General features: G+C 33.4%; 1 protein-coding gene and 1 long non-coding RNA gene across 2 annotated transcripts in view; both read right to left on the bottom strand.

Annotated features, from left to right (window-relative positions):
- Positions 1-12,863, bottom strand: part of LOC133525570 (connectin-like) — a 74,286-nt gene extending 61,423 nt beyond the window's left edge. Inside the window, exon 1 of the mRNA XM_061861870.1 lies at positions 12,565-12,863. The gene's annotated coding sequence lies outside the window, so the exon portion shown is untranslated. The remainder of the gene's footprint in view (positions 1-12,564) is intronic.
- Positions 5,127-6,144, bottom strand: LOC133525700 (uncharacterized). The gene is made up of 2 exons (XR_009800612.1): positions 5,870-6,144; positions 5,127-5,320 (listed from the first exon to the last, which is right to left on the bottom strand). It is a non-coding gene; the product is annotated as an uncharacterized LOC133525700 (long non-coding RNA).
- Positions 12,864-13,276: the final 413 nt, after the last annotated feature.

A 13,276-nucleotide genomic window follows, 5' to 3' on the forward strand; every position in this document is an offset into this window, starting at 1 on the left:
GGAGGGCAAGAACATGAGAGTCACGGCGAAGACGAATAGGAAGCCACTTGAGCTGAGAACGAAACTGAGACACATGGTCATATAGATTCGTCATGTCCGTCTGTCTATCCTATTATGTCACCGCCACTTTTTCCGAAACTATAAGAGCTATACTGTTCAAACTTGGTAAGTAGATGTATTCTATGAATCGCATTAGGATTTTTACACAAAAATAGAAAAAAAAAAAACAATAAATTTTGGGGGTTCCCCATACTTAGAACTGAAACTCAAAAAATCTTTTTTCATCAAACCCATACTTGCGGGGTATCTATGGATAGGTCTTTAAAAATGATATTGAGGTTTCTAATATCATTTTTTCTAAACTGAATAGTTTGCGCGAGAGACACTTCCAAAGTGGTAAAATGTGCCCCCCCCCCCCGTAACTTCTAAAATAACAGAATGAAAAATCTAAAAAAAATATATGATATACATTACCATGCAAACTTCTACCGAAAATTGGTTTGAACGAGATCTAGTTAGTAGTTTTTTTTTAATACGTCATAAATGGTACGGAACCCTTCATGGGCGAGTCCGCCTCGCACTTGGCCGCTTTTTTTTGTGAAGATGAAAAGCAATTTACTTCGATTTCGAGACAACATGAACGAATACAAAAGAAAATTGTAGGCAGTGACATTATCAGGTATCATACCTTACATCGAGCGTTGTTAACCTCTGGTTCTTTAAGTGTTTCATACGGAAACCTTATTTCATTACTGTAAATTACAATTAGAACATTGTATTATTTACAATTTACGATGTCACCGCTAAAATAATTGGTAGATAAATTGTGTGGAAATGTTTTCTTCTTTGATATAATTTAGGACTGGGTTTAGAGGGTATTATAATTGAGAAATGTTACTGATTTAACGACGTCTTAAAATTGTACAGGTTGGGCTAAAAAGAGTGATCACCTTGTTTTTAAATTTTAATTTTATTAAGTGCAAAATATAGTGAATATTTGTTTATAAATATATTATTCAGGGCTGGCAATTGTATATGGAAGTTAATTTCTGCCAAATGTCTACCTCTACCAGCAAGCATTTTTTTTTACTAAAATGTTTGTGTTGTGTAAAACACGTTTCTTGCTCGATTTATTTTAATGAACAGTGGCAGTGTTTGGCACATAAATTCACCAAATTGCAGCTCCCGACTTATTTTTGTGAGGCTATCTGAAATAACGTGTCTATGATAACAAGCTAATGAAATTTAAATAGCTAAAACCGACAAATTTACTAAGATAACGCCGAAAATGTGCGAAAATATGCTGAAAATTGCGATGAAAAGGGCTCACTTTTGTCTGCTGTAAGTGTTGGACATATGTCAGACATTATGTTCCGCATGTATTTGCCAACCCTGAATTATATATTTTTAAAACAATACTTTATAATCTTTGATTGAACTTAATATATTTAAAAAAAAATTATACTTCTACTTTGCCCACCCTGTATTATACAGAAACATTTTTACTTTTGTCTGATCCTGTATTATGGAATGAAATATAGGCGCAGTCGAGCTCAGAAAAGTCACAAACGTCTTGACAAGCCAAGGTTCAAAAAATATATCAACACGCATTTAAAAATGTAGGTAAGTAAATATTTACCCCCTTATTCATAAACGTGTACTAAAGTTACGATGCCGCTAATAATCGTTTGTCCCTTTCCATCATACCAATATGTCGGAAAGGGACAAAAGATTATTAGCGGCATCGTAACTATAGTACACGTTTATGAATAAGGGAGTAAAAATTACGCGAGTTTAACCGTATAATTAGCTTAACGTTAGTATGACTCAGTTTAAATACGATCATAATAAATAGTAACAAACGGTACTCTCAATTAGGAATACAACGGAATCGAGTTTTCAAACTTTTAAAATAGCGATAATTGAGTTGAGATAAAAAACAAAATGGAGTCGTTGGCAGCTAACGGGACAATGAAACTGAACTGTGAGGAGGCTTTCACCCACAAGGGATCCACATAAGATAACCAAAAACAAAATGTATAACTTAAATCTACTTAAAATATTGTAACCTTTAAAAAAAAGTGGAAATAAAAAGCTATTTATTATTATTTATTAATAATCGTTTGTCCCTTTCCGACGTAAGACGATGACACGACGTAAGACTCAAGTCCAAAATCGGGGTTTGCCAGAGAGCTATGGAGCGCAGTATATTAGGTGTTAAACTAAGGGATCGCATCCGGAACACTGCCACTCTAAAAACCATGTTGCTTATTATTTTAATATATTAATAAAATACTCATTACATTTAGTATTTACCATCATTATTTTATTAATTAATTATTTATTTATTTATTTATTTCATAAACGAACTTGACATTTTATATCTTATATTGCATAAACGTCGATAAAATATAACGTTATAAATATAGATCTCGTTGCCATAAGTATTAAATACCTAGATATAAGAAATATTGAGTGCCCTTACCTGTAAGGGCACTCAATATTTCTTATATCTAGGTATTTAATAAGGGTAGGCTAGGTATTTACCTGTAAGGGTGTCATGTACCTACCATCTTCAAACTGTAACACCTAATGTATAATGAGCATGACTGCAATACAATAAAGAATAAAGAATAAAACTCAGATTATAGATGTAGCTCGAAAAGCGGCCACGTGGGACTGGGCTGATCATGTCTGCCGCATGCCGAATGACTTGTGGGCCAAGATAACCACGAAGTGGGAGCCCCGGGAGTCATCCCGGGGATCCGGCAGACCTCGTCGGCGATGGCGGGATAACTTGGACTCCTTTTTGAGACTGGCCAGTTTAGTTCAAAACCGGGACGAGTGGAAGAAGAGGGGGGAGGCATTTGCCCAGCAGTGGGACTCAATGTGCTCGTAATAAAAATAATGTTTTTACCGTATTTTAATTACTTAAATCGACGACAACAACGTATAGGATTCTAATTGAGAAATGACAACTTTACAGGAGAGCAAAACAGAAGTAGAATCCTTATACTTTTTTTCGTTTTATAGATAATAACCTGAAATTTGGCACACTTGATTATTATTTAATTTTATTGCTTATTTTATTTTCATATAACTCAATTTAATTGTAGTTTTTGAGAAAATGCAGATAGTCCACTGGATTAAGTTATAACTATTTGCTCACCGTTGTGTATACTGTTCTATTTACCACTTAGAATATTATACTTGGTTACAATTTTCTTAAAAAACTACGTAAGCAGGTCTATCTGGTACTTAGAACATTATACTTGGTTACAATTTTCTATAAAATCTACGTATGTAGGTCTATCTGGGACTTAGAATATTATACTTCGTAAAGAAAGTGTCCGACTCACTATAAAAGGTTCTATGTGTGAATTAGGTTATCAAATTTAAGTCATTTATTCTGATTATTTTTCTAAATTATATAACATAGTTTTGACGCGCCGTTTTTTATTTAATTTTTGGTTACATAATTATTGTTTATAAATCTGCATAATTATAATTTTGACACATTTTGCAGATAGAATCATATTCGACATTAGTTTTATAGCTTAATAATTATGAAGAAAGTACTAAATGAAAGTAAAAGTATATTGGATGTGTTATTTATTCAATAAAATGTAATAAAAAAGTAAACTTGTTACTAAGATCTTTCATATCAGTCTTAATCACGGAATTAGTCAGGAAAAAAGGAGCACCTTTTAACATTGTTCATACTTATTTACCTTAATTTTTACTATCACATTGATCAATCTTCTTTTACATCACATAAGTTATCAGTCTTTCTGACAAAATTACGTATTCAAACAAGTCTTTTCGCATGCATAACATAAAAATAAACAATGTCTCACAATATAAAAAAAAAAACAAAGATAATATTCTTCACCTTGGAAAATAAGTGAAATAATAAGAGACATGTTCTCAGCATAAATATAATTATTTTATTTTTTATAAAAACACAAATAATAGAAATAACAATCTAATAGTCAAAAGTTAACCAAAGCTCTGACTTAGGAACTTCAATAATTAATATTTGTACTATCACATCCTAAAGGATAAATACTAGAATTGAATTGTAAGTCTTTCTGAAAATATTATAATATATGTACTCATACAAATCTTTTTCAAAACATAAAAAATGCCTCACAGCTGAAAAAAAACAAAAATATGAATTTGCTAATCCGCAGAAAGATAACGTGTGCTATTCAATCAGTGCTAACCCGTTATACTTACTTGCGTATTATCCCCGACAACTGAATAGGGGTTCAGTTGTCGGGCGTCAGCATCTCTCATCTCCAGCATCTCCTGAGGAAGCCTCGTAGAGAGGCGAAACACTTTTAGTGGTGCGTTGTTATATTTATTTGCGTATTTATTTTTGCAGTGGGAGGGTGTAAACATTAATTGCATCTAAAAATACGCAAGTTATACTAACGAGTTAGAACTGACACTAGCACGTTATCTTTTTGCGGATTAACAAAGTAATATTTTTTATTTTAATTAGTATGGATTTCCGCAAAGTAACACCTGATTCTATTAATTATTTAAAAACCTAAAAAACAAAATGTGTATAATTTTACAAAACAAAAAAACATAATATTCTTCTTAGAAAAAAATGTTAACATCTTATATTTCGAACGTTGTCTATCCAACTTTTTCCATTTTTGCTTCTTTTTTCCAGGGTTAGGATTACTTTAACACCCTTGTGTGACCTTTTTTTGTGCACTTGGGTTGATTCATCACTCGACTCAATCTCATTTAAAGAATCCATAGATGATGAATCCAAACGGAGTCGCTTGGGTTTGCGATGGCCTAACGTTTTTGTCTTTTCTTTTAATTATTTTTTTTTGTTTAATATTTGCTTTCTAATATAATAATTTTCAGTGTCACTTGAGTCGGAAATTATTGGCGTCTTATTAAAATTAACACAACTTTCGGGCATGCTCATAGGTTTTATAATTATAGAATTCATAAGACTGTTAAGATCAGAAAAATTATGGGGCAACGGACTGTTACTATATGTTAGTGCATTCGTTGACTGGGGCGAGTATGTGATTTCACCGAATAAAACGGATGATGATGGTGCTAATACAGCATTCGATATGTTCTCTGCTCTCCAACTCGTTAATACTTTTAAACATACTTTCACCTGCACTATAATCAGAGTCATTAACAAAACATGGTATGGAGATTTGATTCTCAAATTGACTTGATATGCTTGTATTAGTGGAATGCGTATCTTTTGGCTCCTCAAACGCAGTTGGCAGTGCTCTTTATAATTCCTCGCATGATGCTTCGTCCATCCTTAGTGGTGACACTGAAAGTCAAATACCATGCATATTAAAAGCAACATAAGCTTTAACATTATGTGCATATATTTATACGTAAAGCTCTATTCGTGGTGCAAAGTAAATAGTGATCAAAATAAGGATTAGCTATACAACAAAACTGCCCGTATAAAACCTTAATCTGCGATAGTTATTATATTACACATAGCATAGCATTATAACATAATATTACGCTTACGCTTTTTTATGTTTCAATTAGAACTTGCAATGACAGATATAAATAGCAATAGTCATACTATTATGAGTGTGTACAAAAATGAATTCTAAAAGGTAAATAGTTCTAAGTGACTGATTAAATGGCGTAAACAATTCTAAGTCGCACATAGATTTACGTGCTTTGTTAACTACAGCTATTATAGTAACGTATATAGTTCTCAGTGGCAGATATTCCTGTGTACGTAGTCCTCTTAAATAATACTTTACACGTATGTAGGTATATGTGTCACATAGAACACTTTATACATTTTTAGGCATATAAACGCAAAAATATAAAAAAAACCTAAATAAATATTACATACCTCCATTTATTGTGGTCGATTTATTTAGTTCTGTTTTGATGCAATCCGTACCCGATCTTTTTGCTGCTGATTTTAATGATTCCAACCGTCTCGCATGTTTCTCCTTCATGATTAACAAACTTATATTTGTAGTTAATTGATCGATCGAATGAATTCATCAAAATTCTTAACAGAAACTCAAAATTAAGAAAAAAGTAACGTAATAACATGTTAATATTCTCTAAAAAACGATCAAATCTTTCACAACCCATGACTAGCCGGTCGGCCGCGAACTGAGTGCGATGTGGTAAATAGCGCTCCGTGCGCGCGAGTGACTAAGATGGCATTCATCGTGTACGATTCGATGTGGCACTTGGAATGGTGTTCGTGTTAGTATACAAATTTTTGACTCAGATGGCACTGTATGCGTCATTTAAAAATCTATACTAAGTGACATTTTAAGAATTTTTTTATACCAGGCGATAGGTTTCGGCTTCTAGATTATTATGCTGCAGCTTACGTAGTTCGAACCTTTTAGCACTTTGCACCTTGTACGTTGTTGTCGTCGAAATGTTAAATTTCTAAATAAATTAATGTGTTATACTTCCAAAAACATTGTACAGACATTCTACGTCAAAGCTGTTCCATATAACCACTGATCACGTGAGGTATATGTATCTGTTGATATCGATAATGTCGTTAATTTGAAATTCAAAATATTTGTGAATACCATTTCTAAAGTAAACTAACCTGTCCATGCAAAGATCAACATTTGGTTAACAAAACTTTAACGGGGCCTCTGTAAATAAACATTTAGAACTAATATTTTCTTAAAGCTATGACCAAAAACATTATGAAAAGATACACAAACAGTCCAAAGAAAATAAAGAATCTTAATCTTTATTATTAGAAAATTGTTTATTCTTTTACGTGGCAGTCAGGTAAAAATATCGCTAACTTGTTGACAATGAAATCTCTTTTCTTAGTTTTCTCGTCAAATAAATCTATAAAACAGGAAAAGTGTGCAAAGAATTATTTTCTTTGACAACGTAAAAATATTGACAAAGAAAAGACTGATGTCACCCTTGGGCCTTGAGGGCTATAAGCAATTCTTTTTTGGGCTAAAGGGCAATGTTAAAATTATAAACAATACTTACCTACAAACATTTTTATGCATGTTGATTTTCAAAATGTATGCAAAATTATTTTCGTTGTCTTTGAGTAATTGTGACGTTAATATATAACCCATTCAGCGCTAATTACGACACGTAGTCGTTTTGCCTCTATGAAGCATTTTCGCTACATATCGAGAAACCTATGTTATCGGCTACAACGTAGCGCTACGATCATAGCTCAGTGGTGAATGTGTTAATACATTGTGTCGAGTCAACGATGATACCGTGTCGTGATAAACGGCACGATTCAAAGAATGAGATACGATAACGATAAGTTCTGGTTTAGATAAGTTCTCATTTAGATATCGTTTGCTTGTCGTATAGTTGACAGAACCAACTCGATTCGGGCAACCAATGTCACTTTGACATTAGAAATATCATAGATAGATCTTATTGGGATCACAGCGGAATCGAAATAAACGTCAATTTTGACATGTCGTTCACTTATAGATCTCTTAAAGATCATTCCAAGATCGTAAACGTGTCCTAATCATTCTTCGAATCGGGCCGTAACGCTGAATGGGGAACGCTAAAAGCCTAGAAGAACGGCATGCAGATTGATTTTATTTGGTTTTTAATAGTCAAGTTGTCATTAATATAAATTAGTTCTAATTAATTAATTTGACCATCGTTCTGGCCTATTGGGTACCCTGCCTATGACGCCGATGGTTCCGGGTTCAAATACCGGTAAGGGCATTTATCTGTGTAATGAGCATGGATATTTGTTCCTGAGTCTTAAGTGTTTTCCATGTATTTAAATATGTATATTATTATATATATATCGTTATTTATGTACCCACAACACATGTCTTCTTGATCTTACTGTGGCTTACTTAGTCAATTTGTGTAATAGTGCCCTATAATATTTATTTATTTAGTTAATATAATTATGGCAATAATAATTGGAGGAGTGCGTACAAATCGTAGGTCAACATATTTTATATACTTTAATCCGCATTCATCTTCTTTTCATAAATATATAGCAGTGTCAAAAATGAAGTTTTTATTTGAAGAAATGTCACTTTTGAACCAGACATATCTGATCAATATCATATCTATACCTAATATTTGACGTATATTAAAGTTCGAATCAGGACGTACTAGACAATTTTTTTTTTGTATTTTCGTTTGTTTTCCAGTTTCTTGGTAATAATAATACTGTAATGCTGTGTAATTAGGTAACTAAATTGAATAATAAAATAAAAAAAATGAAAACTCATTCAATTGTTTATCGTATTTTCCCGAAATAAACTCCACGTAAAACAGATTTTTCAATGTCAACTACAGTACCCCTAGTGTAAATTTATTCGATAGCGTGACGTGACGTACGCATTTGCATTAAGTCTCATTTAATATGGGATTTTGAGTATCCAAAACATCCCGCTTGGCGCGCTGTTTCTAAATCTCATAAAAATGAGACTTCACGCAAACGCATACGTCAAATCACGCTAGATTAAGATACGCTAGGCTAAGTAGATTAAGGGCCAGTTTCACAAAGTCCAAGTAAAGTATTAGATAGCTAATTAACAAAATATAAATTAACTACCAGATAAAACTATCTCAAATTGAAAAGGTATTTATCTACCAGTTAAGCTTATTTGAAGATTGTGAAACGCTAATGATGACTTTATTCGTCATATAATAGTAGCTTATTCAAGACTTTACTTGTACATTTTTTTTTTTTTATATTTACACGGCAAATAACATGTGACATTGTGAAACAGGCCATAATATTTGATTGCGTGCATGAAAGAATTATTCAAAAAAAACTTTTTCAATACACGTTGGCCTGCCTCTTCCAATATTTGAGGGACTGAACTAGTTAAAAGTTAAAACGAATCTGTCAAACAAGTGAAAATAAATGTTTATAAAAAGATACCCTCACTTTTTTGGTGCCTCGCGTAATACAGCGTGTAATATTATATAATACAATCACAAATTGAAACGAGTCGTAGGATTCAGTGGTATAAAATGTTATAAACATATTTATTAATTTGTCTCTAACAAAGTGAACTTTTTTCGTGCGACAATGTACTATTTCCATTTTTTTTTTATACCACGACGGTGGCAAACAAGCATACGGCCCGCCTGATAGTAAGCAGTTACCGTAGCCTATGGGCGCCTGCAACACCAGAGGTCATTTTGTGACAGTTGTGATAATCGCGTCAGTAAGTACGTTTTGAATAAGAACAAAGTTTTTGGTGCATTTTCTTAAAACGCATTATCCCTCAGAGTAAGAAAATGCGTACAAATAATTGTCAACGTGGTTCTAACTAACCAAATCCTCAACGTATTTATATTTAACGATTTTTTTTAACAGCTTACCAACTTTCTACCAACCAACGGACCGACATATATAACGTGTTAGATCAGCCACTGAGAGTGAGGTGGGTACACGTTGTATATATAGGTCATACTCAGCAACTTTTACTATGATACTAACCCTGAAATCGCGATAAAAAAAATACTTTGCCATACAAGATATCAACATCAGTCAAGCAAAATGTATAAGAGGGTTACATTACACGGTTAAATTACATAGGTAAAAGTCAAAACGATGAGGGACAGATTTATGCACTTTTGTATTTGGTTGGTTAATGAATAAAATGTTAAAAGTACCCGATAATGTAATAGTACATTACGATACAAGTGCGAAAAATAGGAAATTCGAAACGAGTGGCGATAAATTAAAACACGACCGAAGGGAGTGTTTTAAATCGACACGAGTTGCGAATTACCTATTCGCACATGTATCGTACAACGTTTTACAGTACATATGGCCCTTTAAATGTTCGACACAGTAACGTAATATGCTACTTCTCGCACTAGTGCTATAAAGTAGCCCCATATTTACTGTAAAAAAAATATTGCTTACATTTATTTATCTACCTAAAGAACACGCTATAAATGCAAGCGCAAAAAAAATCTGCAGACTTATTTTTTCTTTTAATAAAAATAATCCTTAATGGTGTAAATTATTGGTGCTGGTATAAGCAACTTTACTGTGCGCAACTTTATTAAGTAGTACGTAAATAAAAACTGTGAAACTATTAAATTGTTAATTATTTATTATTTTAAATACATGAGCAGATGTAAAATGTCAATACATACTTATACCAAAATTAACAAACGTACATTTTCTAGTTGGTAATATTAAGACGATACTGGCAGAGTCTCTTCTCCGTACAAAAGTAGCCATTGTTACATTGAGAGAGCAAGTACCTGGGCGACCGAGCTTTGCTCGGTAATAACTATAAAAATTAAAAAATAAACTTGAACATATAAAAAAAAAAAAAGCAAAGTTAGTCACCGGGCGAGATTCCAATTCGTAACACTCGTTTAGCAGTCCGCGTCTTAACCCGCTGGACCAGATGGACAGTGACCGGCAACACGAAATTAGCGACCATATTCTGCGTCGAAAGAAAAACGCATGAAAACTCTAAAACACGCGTTTTCCCAAACATAAGACTAATCTAGATAGATTGTATACACCCAAAAACCCCCATATACCAAATTTCAGCGAAATCGTTAGAGCCGTTTCCGAGATCACAGAAATATATTTATATATAAATATATATACAAGAATTGCTCGTTTAAAGGTATAAGATATAATTACGTAATAACTGAGATAAACCCGATAAACTCCGTTTGGAAGAACTGGTACCTCCTAACATAAGTATTGCTATACTTACCGGGAGGTATCCATTACCAATATTGTTTAAATCCCACTAGTTACTCTACATAAACTATTTTGATTTTGATTTTGAATAAGTTAAAATCGAGTTAAAATAATTAGCTACAATATTTTTGCCCAACAAAAAACCGTTTTGTGGTTTGGTCTAAATAAATACACTATGATTACAACCTTTCTACATGCATTTTATATGGAATCGCGCTAATTAGACCTCAGACATTTACTGAGCAGAGACTAATTGCGAAAAATATCTCAACTGTGTCCATATAAAATTAATGTCACATTCTACGAGAACTCAATAAAAGCTTTAGGTAATTCAAATTCCACCGTTTCGATATTTAAAGTGAGATAAACAAGTTAACAAAATTTAGGTCGGTAATTAGCAGATTTCTACAAGATTCAAATTTTTACGAGCGAACGCGCTGGTCTGTTTTTCCCCGACCTCTTCTTTAGTACGCCAGGCACGTTTCTGTCTTCTTCACAAGTTTTCGCGACAAACTAAACCTTTTTAAGCATGTAATTTGCTTTTGAAAATTTAGACAACTCAATTTTGAAAGAATAGGCTCAAGGCTTGCTTGTTTCTGTTATTATAGATACTTAAGAGGGAAGACTAGCTTCGCGATCCTAACGAAATAACGGTACTTTTTCTATGAAATTCCATTTCGGGAGAAAACGGTTTCCACTAAATTAATATTAACAAATCACTTTGATTTTGATGTCGATCGCTTCAGCATAATATATTCTAGGTTTATAATGATATTAGATTTTGAGAAATAAAGGAAATCATATAAACCTAGTTCTTCATTGTGTCAATAACATAAAAAAAAAAACATGGAGAATGGAATATATTTAGAAGTGGAAAAACATTTTCTCGTTTTATGTGGACGAGAACGTGGTACTTCCCTCTTAAATAAAACTTTTTATGATTGACGTTAATGTAATTTTTATGTCAAAAAACTAACAGAAAAGATTCAAAGAATCTGAAATAATACGTTTTTTGTCAAAATATCCTGTTTTGATACAAGCTTTTATTGCTGACTGCACTTTTCTTTCAACAGGCAACAAGTACTCATCAAAACAATTCTAAATAAGTTTTTGGCAAAAATTTCATTTTTTGTACAAGCTTTTATCGCTGACTGTACTTTTCTTTCCACAGGCAACTAAAACTTTTCGAGCAAATTCTAAAAACCCCAAAGTCAATTAGGTTGCGTTGTTTTATCACAGAGTTCCTATGTCCACCTCTTGTCTCCATCATCAGATCAACTCGATGGTACCATAATATTGTATTGTCACCCAACTTACATATGTATGCAAATTTTCAGCTCAATCGGAAACCGGGAAGTGGATCAAATTTAACTTGCAAGATTTGATTACAAACAGACAACGGTCAGGTGAAAGTAAATAAAAGCTTGTTAAGTTGCGTTGTTTTATCAGAGTTCCTACCTTTATGGCCACCAGTCTCCATCATCAGATCAGCTCGATGGTACCATAATATTTCATTGTCATCCAATTCACATAACTTACGCAAATCTTCAGTTTTATCAGAAATAACTTGCAAGATTTGGTTACAGACAGACAAAACTAAGTAAAAGCTTGTAAAAACTGACTTAGATTATAAACTTTATCAATATAACCTGAAAGTATTAACATACCCAGGCAGCCGCAATTTTTTATTATTATTGCTTTGTTACCAAAGTTAATTTATGTGACAAATTCTCCATCAACCTTTTTTCAACGTCACACATCGCACACATTTCAAGCAAACCTTTTTTTTTTTTTTCTTTGTATGGTCTTGAGGGCAGTGTCAAGCAAACCTTAACTAGCACAAAACACAAAGATGAACCTACCGTACATCAGTTTAACAATCACGTGGATACACGAGCGCGGGAACGAGAGACGTGGACACGACCGAACGCCGTGGCGACCGCGGAGCAACTGAGCGTCGCGACTCGCGGTAAAGGAGTTCTTATGAAGACTTCGTGAAGTTCAGGTTGCCCTAATGTTCACGTAAACGTTTATCCCGAGCTCGATTCTGATTTAATAACGTGTTACACTTGTGGAAGCAAATTCGAATACGCTTTGACACAAAAATGATGTCAACAGTTACAAATCGTGCGTGAATTTCATTCGTACATGACCGAGTGGAAATTACGTCCGAGTTTCAATCCGGAGGACGCGGGTTCAAATCCTATATACCAATAAGTTTTTCGAAACATATTTACGAAATATAATTTGATATTTACCACTAGCTTTTCGGTGAAGGAAAACATCGTGAGGAAACCTGCATACATCTGCGAAGAAATTCAAAGGTGTATGTGAAGTCCCCAATCCGCATTGGGCTAGCGTGGAGATTATAGCCCAAGCCCTCTCGTGCATGAGAAGAGGCCTATGCCCAGTAGTGAGACGTATATAGGCTGAATTATTATATTATTAAGTACTTATTACATTTCTAAATAAAATGGTCCCATCATTGGACACGAAAGCTCTATCTCAGAACTTTAACTAGGTAGTCGTGTAGATCTGATTGCTTAAGAAAATAAATAAAAACCGGCCAAGAGC

Source organism: Cydia pomonella, chromosome 15 (genome assembly GCF_033807575.1).
Source record: "Cydia pomonella isolate Wapato2018A chromosome 15, ilCydPomo1, whole genome shotgun sequence".
NCBI lineage: Eukaryota > Metazoa > Arthropoda > Insecta > Lepidoptera > Tortricidae > Cydia > Cydia pomonella.